The 19,377-nt window shown below is 41.1% G+C and overlaps 1 pseudogene; it reads left to right on the forward strand.

Annotated features, from left to right (window-relative positions):
- Nucleotides 1-234: 234 nt before the first annotated feature.
- On the forward strand, nt 235-19,377 carry LOC124245178 (UDP-glucuronosyltransferase 3A1-like; annotated as a pseudogene).

The following is a 19,377-nucleotide window of genomic DNA, read 5'->3' on the forward strand; positions in this document are numbered from 1 at the left end:
GCCCATGGGCAGGCGGATGAGGGCAGATTATTCAAAGGAACAGGAGTCTAGGGAGGAGGGGCAGAAGAGCAGGAGGAGACAAAGAGAAGAGAGACAGGTGAGATCCATCTCTTACCGCCTCCCAAGCTCCCAGTCAGCTTGAATCCTTCACAGCCTGTGCACCACATGTCTGGGGTGCACACAGGTCCCTTTTCCTGCAGGAGGCACAGGGCTCCCGGCACAGGAACCAGCATTATGAGGCCACGGACGCTGCTTCTCATCTGCTTCCTTCTGCCTGGGCTCCTGCTCTCAGAGGCCGCCAAAATCCTGACTGTGTCCTTGCTGGGTGAGTGTTTAGCCAAATAATCCAGAGACAGGAGCATCCCAGGCACCTGTACCAGAGCTCAGTCAAACAGCCCTAGGTCAGAGGGTTGTTTCATGTGTTTTTCCAGACTGGGCGGGTTTGCTCGCCTGGCTGGAGGATAAAGGGATGGGTGCTGTTTGTGGATGCAGAAAAGGGCGTCTCCCACCACTGAGGTGGAGAAGATAGTTCTAGAGAAAATAGAAATACTCTTTCCTCTCTCTTCTCACTCAGGACCAGCTCCCTATTATGCAGGGCTGGGGCCAGAATTTCAAGCTCCAGCCAGTGCAAGAGACCCCAGGATGACTCCTCCTGGGCACAGACTGGACATTCAGAGCCTCATTCTAAACTTCTGAGGGGTGTCCGTCAGTTGCCAGCAGAGGCTGTGCCTAGACTTTGCAGGCTCTCTGAGGGAGGGGGCAGCAGTAATTTTTGGAGCCCATGGGAGCCCAGGTGGAGCAGGGGAGATATTTCAACGATAATTAGAAGGGTGGAGTGTTCTCATCCAGGGGAAACCTGGAGAACTGACCAGGGCTGAGGAATGGCTCCCGTACATTCAGGTTTCTCCCGGTCCCCCTTTCTTTCACTCGTGCTGCTGGAGATGTTTGAAGGACTCGTGGAACTTTTAATTCTTTATTTTGTGGCTTTAGTTTTATATACTTTATTTTTTCACCAAAGAGGACAGAAGAGGAAAAGGGAAAAAATATCATGATGAAGGGGTCATGAAGGACGTAGCTTCCCCAAATTTTCTTTCAACCCAGGGTGGACTCTCTTAGATCACTTTTAGGTCACTGAGAATCAGGGGACCTTAGAGCTGGGACGAAGAATAAACCATATGATTCGTCTCCCACAATGTTTTCCTGAGCAGGAAAGCATGGGTCATAGAGGGGAGGTGCTTTTTGCAGATCACACCAGAGGTCCCTAATGCGGCGAACACCATGGATATACTCAGCATTTCTAACCCCAAGACCATCCTCTCCACAGCTCTCCTTCTCACCACTTTTTAGTGGAGAGTTTTTATAATCACTCTTTAAGAAAACCTGTAACACCATTGGAAAGCTTGTTTTTTCCTTTCTGTAGTAGTGATGAAGTAAGAGAGCTCTCTCACCTCTTGAAGGTATACCCTTCTCCTGCTTCAGACTCGGAGAGGGAGCTGGTGTGGTTTGTGAGGAGCTGGAAGCCCCTTCTCTGCCCCAGGATGCACTGGAGCTCACAAGACCCTCTATGATGGGATGCCTTTGGGGTCACCCCTTCTCCCAGGCTCCAAGGTCTAATATGGATTAAAATGTGAATATGAGACATGGGACATTTGTACTTTATACCTCCCCTGGTACTTCAGACTATGCAAGTCTGGGTGTAAAAAGCTGAGAAATAGCGACACACCTTTTCTCTAGCACTGCATCCCTCTAACCTTCATCTCCAAACTCTTGGCATTTGCCATCAACTTCTCTCCTGATCTGACTTTCTCTGCTGCTGAGACCCTCAGACTCAAGCAAAGGTGCCGTGTTGGAGTGGAGTCTAAAAGAAGACTTTACTGGGATGGAACCTGTACCTCCCCTGATGATCAAGCTTCTCTTTCATTAGGATCCCAGGATTGTGCTAGGATGAGTGATATCTCAGTCTTCATGCATATAGGTTCCTGCAGGCCCTCTGCATGGACCCCCAAAATTATCATGAATGTCTTAATTTGATGTCATACACAATTCAGGCCCCAGTTGAGAAATGTTCCGCTCAATACATTTGAATCTGAAGGATTTGGGCTGTAAGTGCTGACTCCATGTCCTTCTGCTCCATTGGCTGTTTCTTGGACTCGCATTCCTGCTCGCATATTTCTAGCTCCTATGCTAGCACAAATTTCCAAATAAAAGGTTTTCAGAAATATCTCTAGTTGATTGTGCAACCCTTTACACTCACACCCACAGCATTGTGCCAAAGTTTCCTCTGGTGCAGTTATTTCTTTAGGAGATGTTGTCTCCAAATTGCCTGAGCTAAAATGCAGCATGTACCTTAGGATCAGGAACTCCTTAAGGCTTAAGCACCAAGGAGCTCATCATTGACATGGTGGTTAGAGTGACAAGGGTGGACCTTTGATAGAAGTTTGCCATAGGTCAAGGATGTGGGCCAGCAGGCTCTGGGGGAGTGGGCTAGGGTGTACCCTGGTGGATATGGAAAGTGTGAATGATGTTCATCTTTCTCTAATTACCATTAATTTTCTGTTTCCTTACCCCTCCTCTTCTGGATTTATCAACCCATCAACCTAGAACTTCTGTTCTCATCATTATAAAAATGAAGTTGTGCATTGTTCCTAGGTAGAAGTCATTATCTATTAATGGACTGAGTGTCTCAGATTCTTCAAGATCATGGTCATAATGTCACCATGCTTCTCCAGAGAGCAAGATTATTGATATCAGGTATCTTTTCTCACTAATTCTTTATTTCTTTTACTCCAAGCAAAGAACCACAATGCCTTTTGCATAGAAAGGGTTTTCAAACAGTATTTAAGATGCAATTGGATTGAAAGAATGAAAAAGGTGTGTCCGTGTGTGTTTGTGTTTATGTAAGGTGTTGGAAACCTCCTGGGCTCTGTCAATCAGAATGCTATACTCTGTAATCCCATATTTTCCTCCCTTATCTGGCCTTCTACTCTATCCCAAGCAATTCTCCACACTTTATTACAGATTATTTTGTAAATGCTTCTTTATAACCTGGCTTGAAAATATGTTGAATAGAAGTGTTCAGCCATAAATAAAGTTTTTAATTGGTAAGATTACTTTTCTTTTTCTATAGCTTATTAAGTTCTCCTCTTACGATATCTGAAATTTAAGGAAGCTTTCTCAGGAGTTCCGTATTTATGCAGCTAAGATCAGAATCTATTATTGAGATGATGTTTTTTCTTGAAAAGTCAGTGGCTCCCCGTGAGTTTGTGCATAGTGATGTTGGAAATTCCTAATTGAGTCACTGAATCCAAATAAGTTTAGCTAAAATGAATTCTTAAATGCTATCAACTCTTTTCTTCTGACAGACAAGGGGATGGTGGGTCAGAGAATTGAAATGATTTGCTCAAGGTCACATGGCAGGCTATTAATAGTGTTGGGTGGATTTAGGACTTTAAGCTCTGGTTTGCTTAGTCTGAAGTATTGCTAAGGCTTTGATTTTTCAAAAAAAATCCAATTTTAAGCCATATATATATATATGTATTTTTTAAGCCATATATATATATATATTTAAGCCATATATATATATATATTTGGTGTGGATGATTGGGTCTGAGCTAATATCTGTGCCAATCTTCCTCCACTTTGTATGTGAGATGCCACCACAACATGGCTTGATTAGCACCTGGGATCTGAACCTGTAAATCCTGGGTCAGTGAAGCAAAACATGTGAACCCAACCACTGTGCCACTGGGCCGGCCCCAAGCCACATCTTTGAGGAACATGATTTTCAGACATTATAAAAATTGAGGTGACTTCTGGGCTTTGTTTTTGTCAGATTGTTTCAAAAGAATATTTTTCTGTGAACACTTTTTAAAGTTTTTTATTGTGGCAAAGCATACATAATATAAAAATGACCATTTGGACCATTTTTGTGTACAATTTTAGTGACTTTGGGTATATTTACATTGTTGTGCCACTGTCACCAGCATTTTTTCATCATCACAAACTGGAATTCTGTACCCTTAAACAATGATGGCCCATTACTTGCTTCCCCCAGCCCTTGATAACCACTATTCTACTTTTTTATCTAATAATTTGGCTAGTCTCAGTAGAAATGAAACTGTCACTCTTTCTAGATGACATGATTTTATATGTAGAAAACCTTAAAGAATCCAACTTATAGAAAACTTATAGAAATAATAAATGAATGCAGTAAAGTTGCAGGATACAAAGTCAGTATATGAAAATCGGTTGCATTTCTATACACTAACAAGGAAGTAGCAGAAAGAGAAATTATGAGTACAATCCCACTTACAACTGCAACAAAAAGAATAAAATACCTAGGAATAAACTTAACCAAAGAGGTCAAAGATCCATACACTGAAAACTATAAAGCGTTATTGAAAGAAATTGAAGAAGATGAAGAAATAGAGAGATATTCTACGCTCTTGGATCGAACAATTAACGTAGCTAAAATGTCAATATGTCCAAAAGCAATCTACAGATTCAATGCAATCTCTATCAAAGTTTCAACATTTTTCACAGAAATAGAACAAAGAATCCTAAAATTAATATGGAACAACAAAATACCCTGAATAGCCAAAGGAATCCTGAGGGAAAAGGAGCAAAGCTGGAGGTATGACACTCCCTGATTTCAAAAAATACTTCAAAACCATAGTAACCAAACATCATGGTATTGGCACAGAAACAGACACACAGATCAATAGAACAGAATTTAGAGCACAGAAATAAATCCACACATCTGTGGACAGCTAATTTTTGATGAAGGAGCCAAGAACATACAATGTAGAAGTGAAAGTCTCTTCATTAAGTGGTATTGCGAAAACTGGACAGTCATATGCAAAAGAATTAAAGTAGACCATTATCTTACACCATGCAAAAAAATTAACTCAAAATGGATTAAAGACTTGAATGTAAGACCTGAAACTATGAAACTTCTAGAAGAAAACATAGGCAGTACGCTCTTCTACATCAGCCTTAGCAGCATATTTTCAAGTACTATGTCTGATCGGGCAAGGGAAACAAATGAAAAAATGAACACATGAGACTACGTAAAACAAATTAGCTTCTGCACAGCAAAGGAAACCATCAGCAAAATGAAAAGATAACCTAACAATTGGGAAAAGATATTTGCAAACCGTATATCTGATAAGGGGTTAAAATACGAGATATATAAAGACCACATACATCTCAATAACAAAAAATCTAACAACCCAATTAAAAAAATAGGTCAAAGATCTAAACAGACATTTCTCCAAAGAAGATATACGGATGGCCAATAGGCACATGAAAAGATGTTCATCATCACTGATCATCAGGGAAATGCAAATCAAAACTACACTAAGATATCACTTTACACCCATTAGAATGGCAAAAATAACCAAAACAAAAAGTAACAAATGTTGGCGAGGTTGTGGAGAAAAAGGAGCCCTCATACACTGCTGGTGGGAATGCAAACTGGTGCAGCCACTATGGAAAACAGTATGGAGATTTCTCAAAAAATTAAAAATAGAAATATCATATGACCCAGGCATCCCACTACTGGGTATCTATCCAAAGAACTTGAAATCAGCAATTCCAAAAGTCCCATGCACCCCTGTGTTCATTGCGGCATTATTTACAATAGCCAAGACATGGAAGCAACCTAAATGCCCATCAATTGATGAGTGGATAAAGAAGATACGGTATATGTATACAATGGAATACTACTCAGCCATAAAAAGGATAAAATAGTCCCATTCACAACAACATGGATGGACCTTGAGGGTATTATGTTAAGTGAAATAAGCCAGATACAGAAAGACAATCTCTGTATGACTCCACTCATATATGGAAGTTAAACATGTGGACAAAGAGAACAGATTAGTGGCTACCAGGGGAAAGGGGGGGGGTGGGGGGATGGGCACAAAGGGTGAAGTGGTGCACCTACAACACGACTGACAAACAATAACGTACAACTGAAATTTCACAAGGTTGTAAACTCTCATAATCTCAATAAAAAGTTAAAAGAAAATTAAGAATAGAAATACCATATGATCCAGCTATTCCACTGCTGGGTATTTATCCAAAGAACATGAAAACATGAACTCATATACATAAACCCCTATGTTCATTGAAGCACTATTGACAACAGCCATGACTTGGAAGCAACCTAGGCGCCCATCAAGGGACAAATGGATAAAGAAGATGTGGTATATATACACAGTGGAATACCACTCAGTCATTAAAAATGGTGAAATCTAGCCATTTGTGACAATACGGATGGACCTTTAGGTATTATGCTAAGCAAAATAAGTCAGAGAAAGAAAGTCAAATACTGTAAGATCTCACTCATAAATAGAAGATAAAAACAACAGCAAAAAATCACATAGAGACAAACATTGGATTGGTGTTTGCCAGAGGGGGAAAGGGGTAATTAGGTACCTGTGTGTGGGGATGGATTGTAATTAGTCTTTTGGTGGTGAATTTGATGTAATCTACACAGAAATTGAATTGTAGTTATGTGCACCTGGAATTTATATAATGTTATAAACCAATGTTTCTGCAATAAAAAAAGAAAAAATGATATTTTTTGCAGTTCCCATGTAGTTGAAAAACTACTGGAAGCTACAGACCTTCCACTCTTTTAACAAACATCTGTACACCAAATCTATAAACAATCCAGGGAGTTCGTGGAGCCCTTCAATTTTATCCTCAGTTTCCAGGCTTACGTGTGTGGAGTTTCCTTCACCATTCTCCATTCATGGGCATTTTTTAAGCTTTGAAAGAGTATATTCATTCTTCACTTCTGTCACACAGCTTGCTAAATGTCTGCAAATAAGGTAAACACATGATTGGGGTTTGATGTCTGACCTGATGTTCGTTTCACTGTGTTGAAATATTTGAACCACTCACTAACTCCTCGTTTGGACACACTTCTCTATCTTGTTTATTTATTTGCGACACTAATAAATGAATGATGTCAGTGGCAGTTAAGTAGCAAAGATCTCTAATGGTCACGTGTACTACTGCTCCACCAATATAAAGAATTACAATTGGGTTATGGGGAGAGTCTGATAGGACATAGAGGAGCTTGACAGAACAAGCCTAGACTGCCTTGAACAGACAGTCAGTAGAAATGCAAATGCTAAGAACTCTGCTAACGAGGACTCAGAGGGAAGTGAGGAGCTTGGTAGAGAAAATCTATATTGTCTTAGATAATATGTAAATCATCCTAAGTAGAACTTGAGTAGAAATAGAGATGTTAAAGGCTTCTTGCTGCTTATAGCAAAATGTGAGAGGAAAGAAACAAATTGAAGCAAGAATTATTAAGCATAATGAGAGCAAGTCTTCACGATTTTGGAAATTCTTAGCCTATACAGATTGCAATAGATTCTAAATTTAAGGAATTCACTTTGATGAAATCAAAGAAAACCAGTGCTTTTACAGAGAAAACCAGTGGTGTGGCTGGATAACCTTTTGCTATTGCCCTTGAAAGATTAAAAGTTCAGAATATTCAGTCTCACAGAGAGCTCTTTGAAAAGTAGGTTTGTGATTTGTGGATCTGTTCAGCCATATTAGCAGAAGTCAAAAATAGAAATGAAATTATTTTGTAAAAATCTGTGGAGCAGCCTCGTGTCTAGTGGAATGAATTCCTATGACATACCCAGGAGATCCACAAGGTACTTGAGAATTTTATACTAGAAGAAACACTGTGAGTTTGGACTGAAAGAGACAAAGGGAAGATGATCTGAAAGAAGGCTGTTAGACTCCCTAAAAGTAAGAAACAGGCAGATAAACTATTCAGGTGCAAACACACGATATGTTTTATAAAGAACAAAGAACCATGAGGTGAGGCAGTGAGTCCAGAGGGTAGATCTTCAAGTTCACAGGGCTGAATTTCAAATCATAGAGGATTATTTCCTGTCCTTAAAACCTAATATTGTATGCCCAGGCGGATATCAAAATTTTTTAGAATGGGTAATTTATGTTTTGCTTTCATTTTGTTCCACGTAGAATGATAAAAAACAGTAACTGGCATTTTACACAAGACCCACTATTGTTTCTTGGGAGCAGATAACTTGTTTCCTAAATTTGTCTGTTCACAGATGGAGAGAAATTTGGCCCCTGGATGGATCATACCAAGACTCTCACTCATACTTGAAAAATGCTTTGGATGATATAATTTGGAACTTTTGAGCTGATCATATCTAGATGAGGTTTTGAACTATGAGTTGATGAGGTAATGGTTTGAGACTTTAGATGTTGGGATGGGGTGAATGCATTTTGCACATACAGTGTACATGAGTGTTCAGTACAGAAAGAAGAATGTAGTAGGAAAATAATGTCCCCTGAATGATATCCATGTCTCCATCCTTGGAACCAGTGAATATGCTACCTTACCTGGCAAAGGGTCTTTGCCAATGTGATTAATGTAAGGGTCTTGAGATGGGGAGATTACCTGGATTATCCCGGTGGGCCTGATATGATTACAAGAGTCCTTCTATCAGACAGAATAGGACAGGAGAGTAAGAGAAGGAATGTGGTGATGGAAGGAAAAGTCAGAGTGATGTGATTGACAGTTGGAAGGAGGCCATGAGGCAAGGAATACAGGCAGCCACTAAAAGCTGGAAAAGGCAAGAAAAGAGATTGTCTTCTAGGGCTTCCAGAAGGAATGCAGGGCTGCTCACACCTTGCTTTTATCCAACTGAGACCCATTTTTGACTTTTGATCTATAGAACTATAAGATAATAAATTTGTCTTGTTTTAAGTCACTAAGTTTATAGTAATTTTTTAGGAAGCAATAAGAAATGACTACAGTCATCATAGGTGGTCAGGAGCACTCCAGGAGGCATGAGAGGAGGTTGTTAAAGACTCCACAGTAAAGGCAACTTTGGGGGACACTCATGGCAGTGCCTATTATGTTGCAAATTGGAGAGATTCTAGAGCTGTTATTGGGTGAGCAATTCAAAGTGGGCTGCTTTTCAAGTAATAAGCATAAATGGACCTAAGTAAAACATATGAACAAGAGCTATGCTGTCTCCAGAATGCAAAAAGGCCTAAAGATGTTGGACTTGTTGAAATATCATGGTGTCATGATGAATAGTTGTTTCCTGACAGTGTTATGGATAGAGAGGCCTTAGACTGACCACAAAGTTCCCAGGAACATAACTGAGGTACTAGCCTTGAGCTTTGTGTGGGGGCAATGGCACATGCCTTTGTGTGAGTCCCTTGGTTGAATTATTCCATGTTTTGAATGAGTATAGCAAGTGAATCTCTTTGGAGGAAGAAGTCCTCAAGGTAATGTCATACCTGTGCTCCTGGAGAAAGTTGGATGTGGTTAAGATCTTTCTGACAAAGATTGTGGCCGATGGTAGGGCAGTTGAAGTACTCCATGGGTAACCACTTAAAGATGTTTTCTGTCTCTTCCAAGGTGCAGGCAACTGAGATTGAGAGCCTGTTGAAACAGTTACTGAACAGAACATATTAGCCAAATCTATGATGTAAAGCGTTTGCCAGTAAATACTTGGATAAAGTCAGTAATTTCACTCTGATTGGGTATGTGAGCTCTAATGTGTGGGACCATGTATTAATCTCTCCCTAACCACCGTACACAGTTAGGTTAGGTGTCATGGCTGTTGAAGGCACATGTGCATTTAGAGAGTATGAAAGGTTTATTACTCAAATAATAAGGCCTTTTTTTTTGAAAAAGCAGGACAAGTTCCCAAGCAAATCTGAAAAATGGCTTTCCAGAGCATGGAGGGATGTCTTGCTTGAGTTTTTATTGTGGGTAGGGGGATGGGATGAGCTGAGGTGTCCTCCTCATTGACCTGCCTTCTGCGGTTTGAAACTCCCAATAGAGCCAAGGGAGGGAGCATGGGGAGATTCTTAACAGCTTGTCCAGACGAGGCACAGAAGAGGGAGTGGGAGATAGGGCTTGAAACTTGTCCACAGTCAAACATCAAAAATAGACTCATACTTTCTGTTACATGTGAATAATGGGGGAGAAGCCAAGTTGGTAAGTAGAAGTACAGTGAACTACTATTTCAGTTAAGCCACTGAGGTCTTTTAGTGAAACAAAAAACGATTTGGATGTATTGCTTTCAATAATGAGAATGAACTTTTCTAAACTAGAAAGTGCAGAGGCTCTGGAATCAAAGGGACTTGTATTTAAATAGAAACTCTACCACTTCCTATGGGTGCAACCTTGACATATTATCTTAAGCTCAATTAACTTTTTTTTTTTTCTCACCTGTAAAGTGAGAGCGATAGCTATACCTTCAGTGGAAGCTTTAATGGAAGCTTCCATTACTTTAAACTGAGAAGAATCCCTGAATCTTTGCAAGGTTCTCGACCCATGTTTTCAGTTTATAAGACTGACTGAATGAGAAAGCAACCAAATCAAACAAAAATAGTTCAAAAGGTAAACATTCAAATAAATATAAAATTATGGGAACAAAAACATGTTGCTATCATCCTGCTAATGTTATTCCATATTGCATAACATATTTAACATTTTTAACCCATTGGTGTTTCTTAGGATTCAAAGAGGAGGAAGAATCATACCAAGTTCTCAGTTGGTTTCCACTTGAAGATTATAACAAAGAATTTAAGAAATATTTGTATTTCTTTATGAAAGCAGCTTTGGCTGGCAGGTAATTTCTATTTATTATTTTAACAAAAGATTCAATGTTTTAGTGATATAAATTAATGGAGGATGTATGTATGTTTGGACTAAGGATATGACAAAGAGGTGGATGGATGGATGGATAGATGGATGAATGAGTGGATGGATGGATGATGGGATAGATTATGAGTAGATGGTTAGGTAACTAGGTATTTCTCACCAAATCGAGTACCATCTCTGGAGATTCTTTCTTACTCTGTATTCTCCCTCTTCCTCTACCAGCATGAATATATTTTGGTAGAAACTGGGAGTTGTTCTTTCTGGGACCTCCTTGCAATACTTCACTTAACAATCATCATCTGTAATCTCCCCGACACTAAAGCACAAGTCATTGCTGATAAGATAATGAGAGCCACCTTCGTCCACTTATTTTTCCTCCTTATCACAGTTATTCATTAATGAAGGGATGATTTGCGAAGACTGATTTTGTAGTACTTGAATAGCTGGCCATGGAAAGTCCTTTTAAAAAGCAATCAGACTCGCGCAGAATAACACGTGAATCTAATTCCTTTTGCTTCATCTTGAATGGAAAGGAACATATAAGTCCTTAACCTTGGACATAAAGGTGGACAGACAGAATCCGTGTATATCTGGGTTAATCAGAGTGGCCTAACCCCTTCTTTTTACCTTGAAAATTCTATTTGCTAGTCAATGTCCTGCTCAGACATGACTTTTCCCTAAAGCCTTCTTTCCTCACTCAGATTGGAAGATCCTAGTCCATCCTGTACAGGTCTGATCTGACCTGCTTATCTGACCCTTAGTCTGTATCATCTTCATTGTTAGCTACACGTTTTAATTATATGTTTTGTCTCTTCTCCTCTAATTTAATATTTTGAGGACAGGTATATGTAACTGTGTTTTCTTGAATTTTTTTCTATTTATTAGCTAAATTTTAAATGTAATTATATGAACTATATTCTAGGAATTTTTACAGCATTACTGAAATTATCCAAAATATTTGGCAACCACTCCTTTGTGACATGAAATCTTTAAAAGTAAAGAGCAGAGGATGATTTCAGCCAGTCACTTCCATTGTGTGATTTATAAAGCTGATCCTAAAGATCAGGTAGAGATTTGCATATTGCTAAGGAGTGCTTAGCTTATGGGCCTTCTCTCCCTGGGGTGTGATGCTGCAGTGGTGCACAATTACAGGTGTGCCAGGTATTGATTCTCTGGGTGCTTCATGCAGCTGGTAGACCCCTGACGTTTTGAGCCCTTGCACTTGTCACCTCCGGTGCCTAAAGTACAGATGGGCATCCTCATCCATTTCTCCATATATTGTACAAAAAAAACAGGATCATGTTCTATACAGGCAGTGATGGGAAAGCACTGCAAGAAGTTAGTCCTGGAATAATCCAATAGGCAGAGTCTTAATTGTATGTCAGTAAACTTTGCCATTATCTTTTCTGGATGCCACAGCCTTTATTGAAGTGGAAAGGCTAATAGTATGCTTGAAAATCAGGCTTTTTTTTCCTCATTTCTTAATTGATGGGCATAGTAAGGTAGAATTCCTATTTTTAGCTGAGATTTAGAGTTCTAGTAAGATCAAAAAGTCCCTTGGGTGAGGTGATCTGTCAACTGCAGAATATAGCATGATTTTTAAAAATAGCCTATATGTCCATGTTTTTAAGACTGTGTCATCAAGTAACTTGCAGTTTGGCTGAGTAAACAAGACAATCACTCAGCAAGAGTCAGTATTTATGTGAAGGTCAAGAAGAACATCATGGAATTTATCAAGTAGAAAGAGATCTGTGAGGTCTGCTATGGTCGTAGAAGGCTCCCAGAGGAGAAGGCCTAACAGTGGAAATTTGGTCTCAGTTAAGGTAAGTCAACTGTGACCACGGATTTCAAGACTTGAGAGTTTAAAGATAAATTTTCTAATCAACCGGCATAAAGGGTGCTTGGGATTTGGATCAGAGAGGAGAGGGGAGGGGAAGAAGGAAACACTCTCAGGAGCAGAATATCTGCTGGCGTGATTGGGGAAAGCATATTAATGGACAATGGTGGAATAGGATGCTGCTGCTAGGTGTGGTCTTGCTTACCCAGGAAATTGTAGCCCAAAATTCTTGTACTGTGAAATTAACACCTCCAACAAATCTTTATCGTTGATTTTATTTCTCTCAGAGACATATTTGAAAACTGTTTAAAATTGTTGGAACTACAGGGATTTCAGTGCAGTCATTTGCTAAAGAGAAATGATATCATGGACTCCTCAAAGAAAGAGTACTTCAGTCTGATATTTGTAGAAGCATTTGACTTGTGTTCTTTCCTGGTTGCTGAGAAGGTTGGGAAGCCATTTGTGTCCATTCTTCCCACCACATGTGGCAACATGGCCTTTGGGCTACCAACCCCCTGTCTTATGTGCCAATATTATGTTCCTTCCTGACTGACCGTATGGACTTCTGGGGCCAAGTAAAGAATTTTCTGATGTTCTTTGATTTCTCTGTGGAGCAATAGCAAATTCACTCTACGTTTGGCAACATCATCAAAGAGCATTTCCCCAAAGGCTCTAGGCAAGTTTTGTCTCATCATCTAGAGAAAGCAGAGTTGTGGTTTCTTAATTCTGACTTTCCCTTTGATTTTGCTTGGCCTTTGCTTCCCAACACTGTGTGTTTTAGAAGCTTAATGGCCAAACCTGTTAAAGCAGTACCACAAGGAAGTAAAACCTTAGCTCTCAATAGGGGCTTCATGCAGAGGCCTTCAGTGCAGAGCTGGTGGCTGCCTCTGCCAGTGAGATCCCGGGAGTGGAGTAGGGTGAGGCAAGTGAGGCTCCTAGGGCACACTTTTTAATAAAGTACTCATTTGCAGGGTCATGCAAGTACAGTGATGGCACTAGTACAACCCTAAGATTGAGGACTTTCTTAAATGCTACTCCAGAGTCCTCTCGCCTTGCCCTAGTCCTGGCCCTGGCAGGATAAGCCTTTTAATAAGTTGATAATTTTCATTTGCATTTGTATGATCATATGGATGGTAAGTATGCAGTAAGCATCCGTCATATGCAAGAATTGTTAAGGAGGTGAGTTATTTACAATGAAACACGCAACACTGTGAGACAGGCTGTAACCAAGGCGGGACTTCCTGGGACTGACTGCAGGCAGCATCTCCAGTATCTCCAGCCTGTAGAGCCCTGGTTCCTAACTCCACCTAGACCTCCTGATTTGGTTGATCTGGGGTCTGGCCTGGGCATTGTCAGTTGTAAAAGCTGCACAGTCATTTTGAATGCATAGACTCAGAAACACTGCTAGAAGTTTGCAAAGTGGAGGGAGCTGAGATTAGTTGGCTGCCTATTGCCCATCTGTACTGTGTTGCCATTTCATGGAATTTATCTTATATATATTGTCACCTAGAGGAAAGTATGATCATCTCCATTTTTGTAAATGAGAGACAGAGACACAGGTGGTGTAAGTGGCTTTTCCATTTCAGAGTGAAGAGGAGCCCTGATTTGGCCTGGGCCTTCCAGGCACTGATGTGTCTACCTTTCCTCTAGTGACCTTACATTGAGTGAGCAGGAAGAGTTGGGGAATGATCCATGCGCTAGATGGGCTCTGAGTGGGTGGCAGGATTTTTTAGGAATGGAGCTGGGAGAGAAGCCATTTCAGGTGGGGAGAACAGGGAGTACCAAGTGTGGAGGTAGAGTGACATGACCATGACTCTGCATTCCCTGAGTGACTCTGGCTAGACAACGAAGTGGAAGATTCAATTGCACTAATATAACCAGGCCAGATTGCAGGAGGTTTTATCCAGCAGGGTGACTTAGGCCTTGCCCATAGGGCTGGGGAGGGAACTGGTAAGTAGGAGCATAATAGGAGTGAGAGTTGCAATGGCTGTTAGATAACAGAGGCTTTTTTCGAAACATTTTCTTCTCTGTATTTTCCAACTTCTATATAATGGTCTTATGTTGCTTTTGTAATTATGAAAGGCTGTTTTAATGTGGTCCTTTGAGATAGTAACTCAGGCAATGTTATGCTAGATGGAATCAACCCAACAGGATGAGGGTTTAGAAGTTGTCAAGGGGCTGCAGAAGCCCAGAGAGAGTCAGAATCCTAAGAAATTTTGGAAGTAACAATTGGCAAAACAGTGTTAAATCCAAGATTGCAACATTAGGTCACAATCCTCCTTAAGAACTGCCTGGGGAATTTTAAATATAAGGTGCCCAGGTCTGGATTTGGGATTGGTCATTGTCACTCTTTTAAAAGTCTTCCCATGTGGTTATATTTTGCATTTATGTGGGTGAACCACTGAGGTAGGCAATGAACTACAAAGATCAGTGACAGAATATCATGGAATATCAGAGCAAAGCACATGACGTGGCACATTGGATGTGGGTGGCCAGGTGCCTTCCCTATTCTACCTCCATTTCTTATGCCAGAGGCCTTCTCCCAGCTTCCCCTCTCCAGCCTCTGGAATCCCACCTTCTTCTGCTGGATGCTGATCCCCACTGGAATTCTTCCTTACATTACCACCTCTGTTCTGGCTTTTGAAAACTCCCCATGTGTCCATGGACCCAAAATTTATAGAGGGTCTAGGATGGCTATGATCTTACAGTCAGTGTTTCAAAAAAGAAAGATGTTCTCACCACCACAATGGGCATGAACACAATGCAAAGGATGCTCAGCTGTCCCTTGGGCTATGATAATAGTTTCAGGACAGTGAGCTTTAGGAGTGACAGGAAGGTGTGTTCAGTAAAGAGCCAACCTTCATTCCTTGGTTCTCCTGGCTTTCACGGACAACTTTGTACACCTCTTTTCCTTTCTTACCTCTCTCCAGGAATTTGAGAATTTCATTGCCAAGTCTGGAGACTCAGATTTTGTCCTTGTGGCCCTGGGCTCCATGGTGAGCATCTCTCAGTCTCAGGAGCTTCTCATGGAGGTGAATGTGCTTTTGCTCATCTCCCTCGGGGTGATATGGAGGTGTAAGCCTTCTCATTGGCCCAAAGACATCAAATTGGCAGCAAATGTGAAAAGTGTGGACTGGCTTTCTCAAGGTGACCTCTTGGGTAAGGACTACCAAGATCTGTGTCTCTCATCTTATTTACATGTCTTTAGGGCTCATCAGGGCTCTGACCTCTATTTCGGCAAGCCCATCATTATGAGAAGGAGCTGCTGACAGCTAAAAGCAAGTCTCCAGAGAATAGGAATGTAGCAGCCTGCTGGAGTTTTTGGGTAATCAGGCTACACTTCCAGTGAGATCAGATGCCAAAACAGCCCTCTCTCCTTTCTTTTTTATCCTAGGCCAGATTTCGACAGTCAATAAAGTCACATTGATTTACTGCCTTTGGTCTTGAACAAGGTCAGCCAAACACAGTCCAAAATAACCTGTGAATTCTGAGAACATCCCAGGATCACGTTGCCACTGTATTTAGTGTCTTCATGAGGACCTGTTCACCCACGTGCCTTTATGCACACAGACATACAGATAGATCCTCCTTATCTACTAAGGTATGAGCTTTCATACCTTAACAATATTGACACCAACAATGTCTTTAGGATGTGCCAAAATACCTGAGGCCAAGCTGAGCAACCTCATAGCCAATTATTTGGTCTATTGAGTCTCTGGTACCAGAGAGTCCCCTCATTACCCAACAGGTTTGCTCCGTCCCTACTGATCTGAGAGTCTCTTCACTGTTGTAGCCAATGGATGGGTCAGAGACTCTTAACTAAGCTTGTGACTCAAAATCATCTGGGGAATTTAAGAAACACATTCTTGTTTCTACTTCTGCAAATATATTTCTCTAAGACTGGAGTAGAGCATATGAATCTCATTTGAAAGGAACACAAGGAGATTCTGATGCACATCCCAGTGGAGTGGCACAGGTTGAGATGAATTCTTCATTGTGAACAACCAATTTAGTTAGCTCTAAATGAGAGTGGGATGGAAACACTGGAACTGGAAATATTGAGGTGTAGGCTCTAGTCTCTGCTTTCAATGGTGTTCTCATATATTTGAGGAGACACACATATAGTATAGTTTTATGAGTGCCACATGAGTTGTGATGTCAATGAATGTGTCAGGAATTCAGAGAAGAGGGAAATTACTTTGCAAGTGAGAAAAGATTGCTCAAAACAAAGAGAGAAACAGAGAAAGAGACACAGGGAAACACAAAGAGTAAACAGAGATGAGAGTAGGAAAGAAAGATACAAGGATGATGCAGAGAAGGATGGATGGATGGACGGAGGGATGGATGGAGATATATGCTTTGCCTAGCATTATTCTCTACAGAATTCCCTGGGTTCTCAGTCTTAGCTGGGTTCTGTCTCTGGCAAGAAGTATCTGTAAAAAGGCAAGGCTTGGAATCCTGCATGTTAGAACATCTACCTTGAATGTGTCCCAAGCAGAATTATCTTTACAATGGTTCCAACACACTTTGAGAATCCATTGTCATTTTCTTTTTGCCCTTTCTGATTTACTGGTATCCTGAAACTTTTCATCCTGAATGTCCTGCTGTCTTTCTCATTTGCAACAGCTCACCCTCACATCCATCTCTTTGTCGTCCGCGGTAGGGTGAATAGTATCATGGAGGCCATCCAACATGGCGTACCCATGGTGAGGATTTCCTTCTTTGGAGACCAGCCTGAAAACCAGTTCCAAGTAGAAGCCAAAAAATTTGGTGTCTCTATCCAGTTAAAGCAAATCAAGGCTGAGACACTGGCTCTGAAGATGAAGCAAGTCATAGAAGACAAGAGGTATGTGGCTCTCTGGGCTTGTGGTCACATAGGCTGAATGAAGACATCAAGCATGAAGGGCACCACATGTGTCTTTTTTGCAATAAAAATGGAAAGTCCCAGGCTGTGCAATAATATGTGTGCAATGGTAAAAGCTGTCCTGTTTCCTCTGAGTGTAAGACTAGGCAATTTAGGTTAGATGCTGAAAAGAGTTTTCTTCTAATGGGTTATGAGGAATCCAAATTACTTACACAGGTTCTCTTTGAGAGGTCTTATATGTTCGCGTGGTTATAGGAGAATTTCAACTGAGTAGGAGGTTGCCTTTCCATCCCCAATATGCCACACTGTTCTCTACTTCAGGATCTTTGTCTGTGCTACTACCTAGAACACTTCTTCCCTTCTTTTCACAGGGCTGGTTCCTTAACACATTTGGGTCTTGTCTCCAATGTCGCCTCCTCAGAGAGGCCATCTTTGTCTGATAGTCCTAACTAGACTTGTCTCTTGCCTACTTCACATTCATTGTTTCCTTTTTAACACTTCTCAGGATCCCTAATTACCCCAATTCTTTAGGTTTTAATTTATCATCTGTCCCCAACACCAGAAAGTACAGGGTAAGCCCCCTAGGACAGCAGCATGTGTCTCTTGTTTTCCAAGATGTTCCCAGTGTCTGGTACAGGGCCTGCCACAAAGTACGTCTGAAGGAATTTCTGTTAAGTGAGTCAACAAAAGGGACTTTTGGTGTCTTAATTAACTTCCTATCCAGCACAATGATCTCATGTGAAGAGAAAAATACATATATTTTTTGTTATAACTAAGAAGGACTGAATAACTTGGAGTTCAAGTGCACAATCCTGAATCAGACCTCAAGACCTAACATATTACCTTGCACGTAGGAGTTCTGCAAGTAGTTCTTGTTAAATGACTGAAAAACAGCCCAAAACTTGTGATTCTAAGCCCTAGAAAAGGTGTTAAACTCCAGGGGTCAGAAAACCCAGAAATTTCATATATATTTGATATCTCATGTGTTGCAAATATTTACTTTTGCAAGAATGGGTTTGTAAGTTTCATTGGATTTTCAAGGACCTAGACCCAAAATGGCCATGAACCACTAGTCCCAAGGAGTCGTCATTTGGGCTGGGATGGTCCTCAGACATTGTGGATCAGGGTCAGCTTCATAACTTATGGGGTCCAATGTAATATGGAAGGTAGAGCCCTTGTTATAAAGTTTGAATATTTCAAAAAGGTGACAGCAGAGAGTTAAATCAAGCACAGGACTGCTCTAAGTGTGGGGCCCTGTGTAAATATGCAGGCTTCAGCCCATGGAGGGAGTGCCATTCAACATGATGCTCTGAAGGGCAGGAAAGTGTAGATATATCCTCCTGGGTGTAGTCTCCAGAGTCATATGTGTCACCTCACCAAGACACCAGCACAAAGTGATGTGCTATCTCTCTGTCAGTCTCCCTCTCTCTGTATAATTTACATCTTATATAATTTTCTATAGTATATTTAAGCCTCCTTCTTGTAGAGACCAGTCCTTAGAGACTTCGTCACTCTGTTATGGTTTAGCACTTTTAGCGCTAAGCATGGATCGTTGCATGTAGGCACCAGTTGGAACTTTTCAAGGGGACCCAACTAGACAGTGGCAAGGCCAGGCCAATGACTCTTCCTTGAAAAGGAGCCTTTGTGCTTATGGTGGAAAGCGCCTGTGTGTAATACAAGGTCCCTAAGGCTTCTGAAACCACATGAGTTACGCCCCACATCTGCCTCTGCCAACTGGTACAAATCTGCAGCAGTCGCTGCCAGCATCATCAGGAGATCCCACCCCCTCACCCACACCTGGTGATTGGTGGGCTGGACTGAACACATCCTCCAGACAAGCGGTGTGGGGCATCTCAAGCCCCATGCCTTCCAGCAGCTTGATGTCTTCTGTTCCTGTTGGTGGTCATCTTGGGCACTGTGTGGCTCTGTCGGAAGCTGCTGGGCATGGTGGCCAGGTGGCTGCGTGGGACCAGGAAGCTGAAGAAGGCCTGA

Source organism: Equus quagga, chromosome 9 (genome assembly GCF_021613505.1).
Source record: "Equus quagga isolate Etosha38 chromosome 9, UCLA_HA_Equagga_1.0, whole genome shotgun sequence".
NCBI lineage: Eukaryota > Metazoa > Chordata > Mammalia > Perissodactyla > Equidae > Equus > Equus quagga.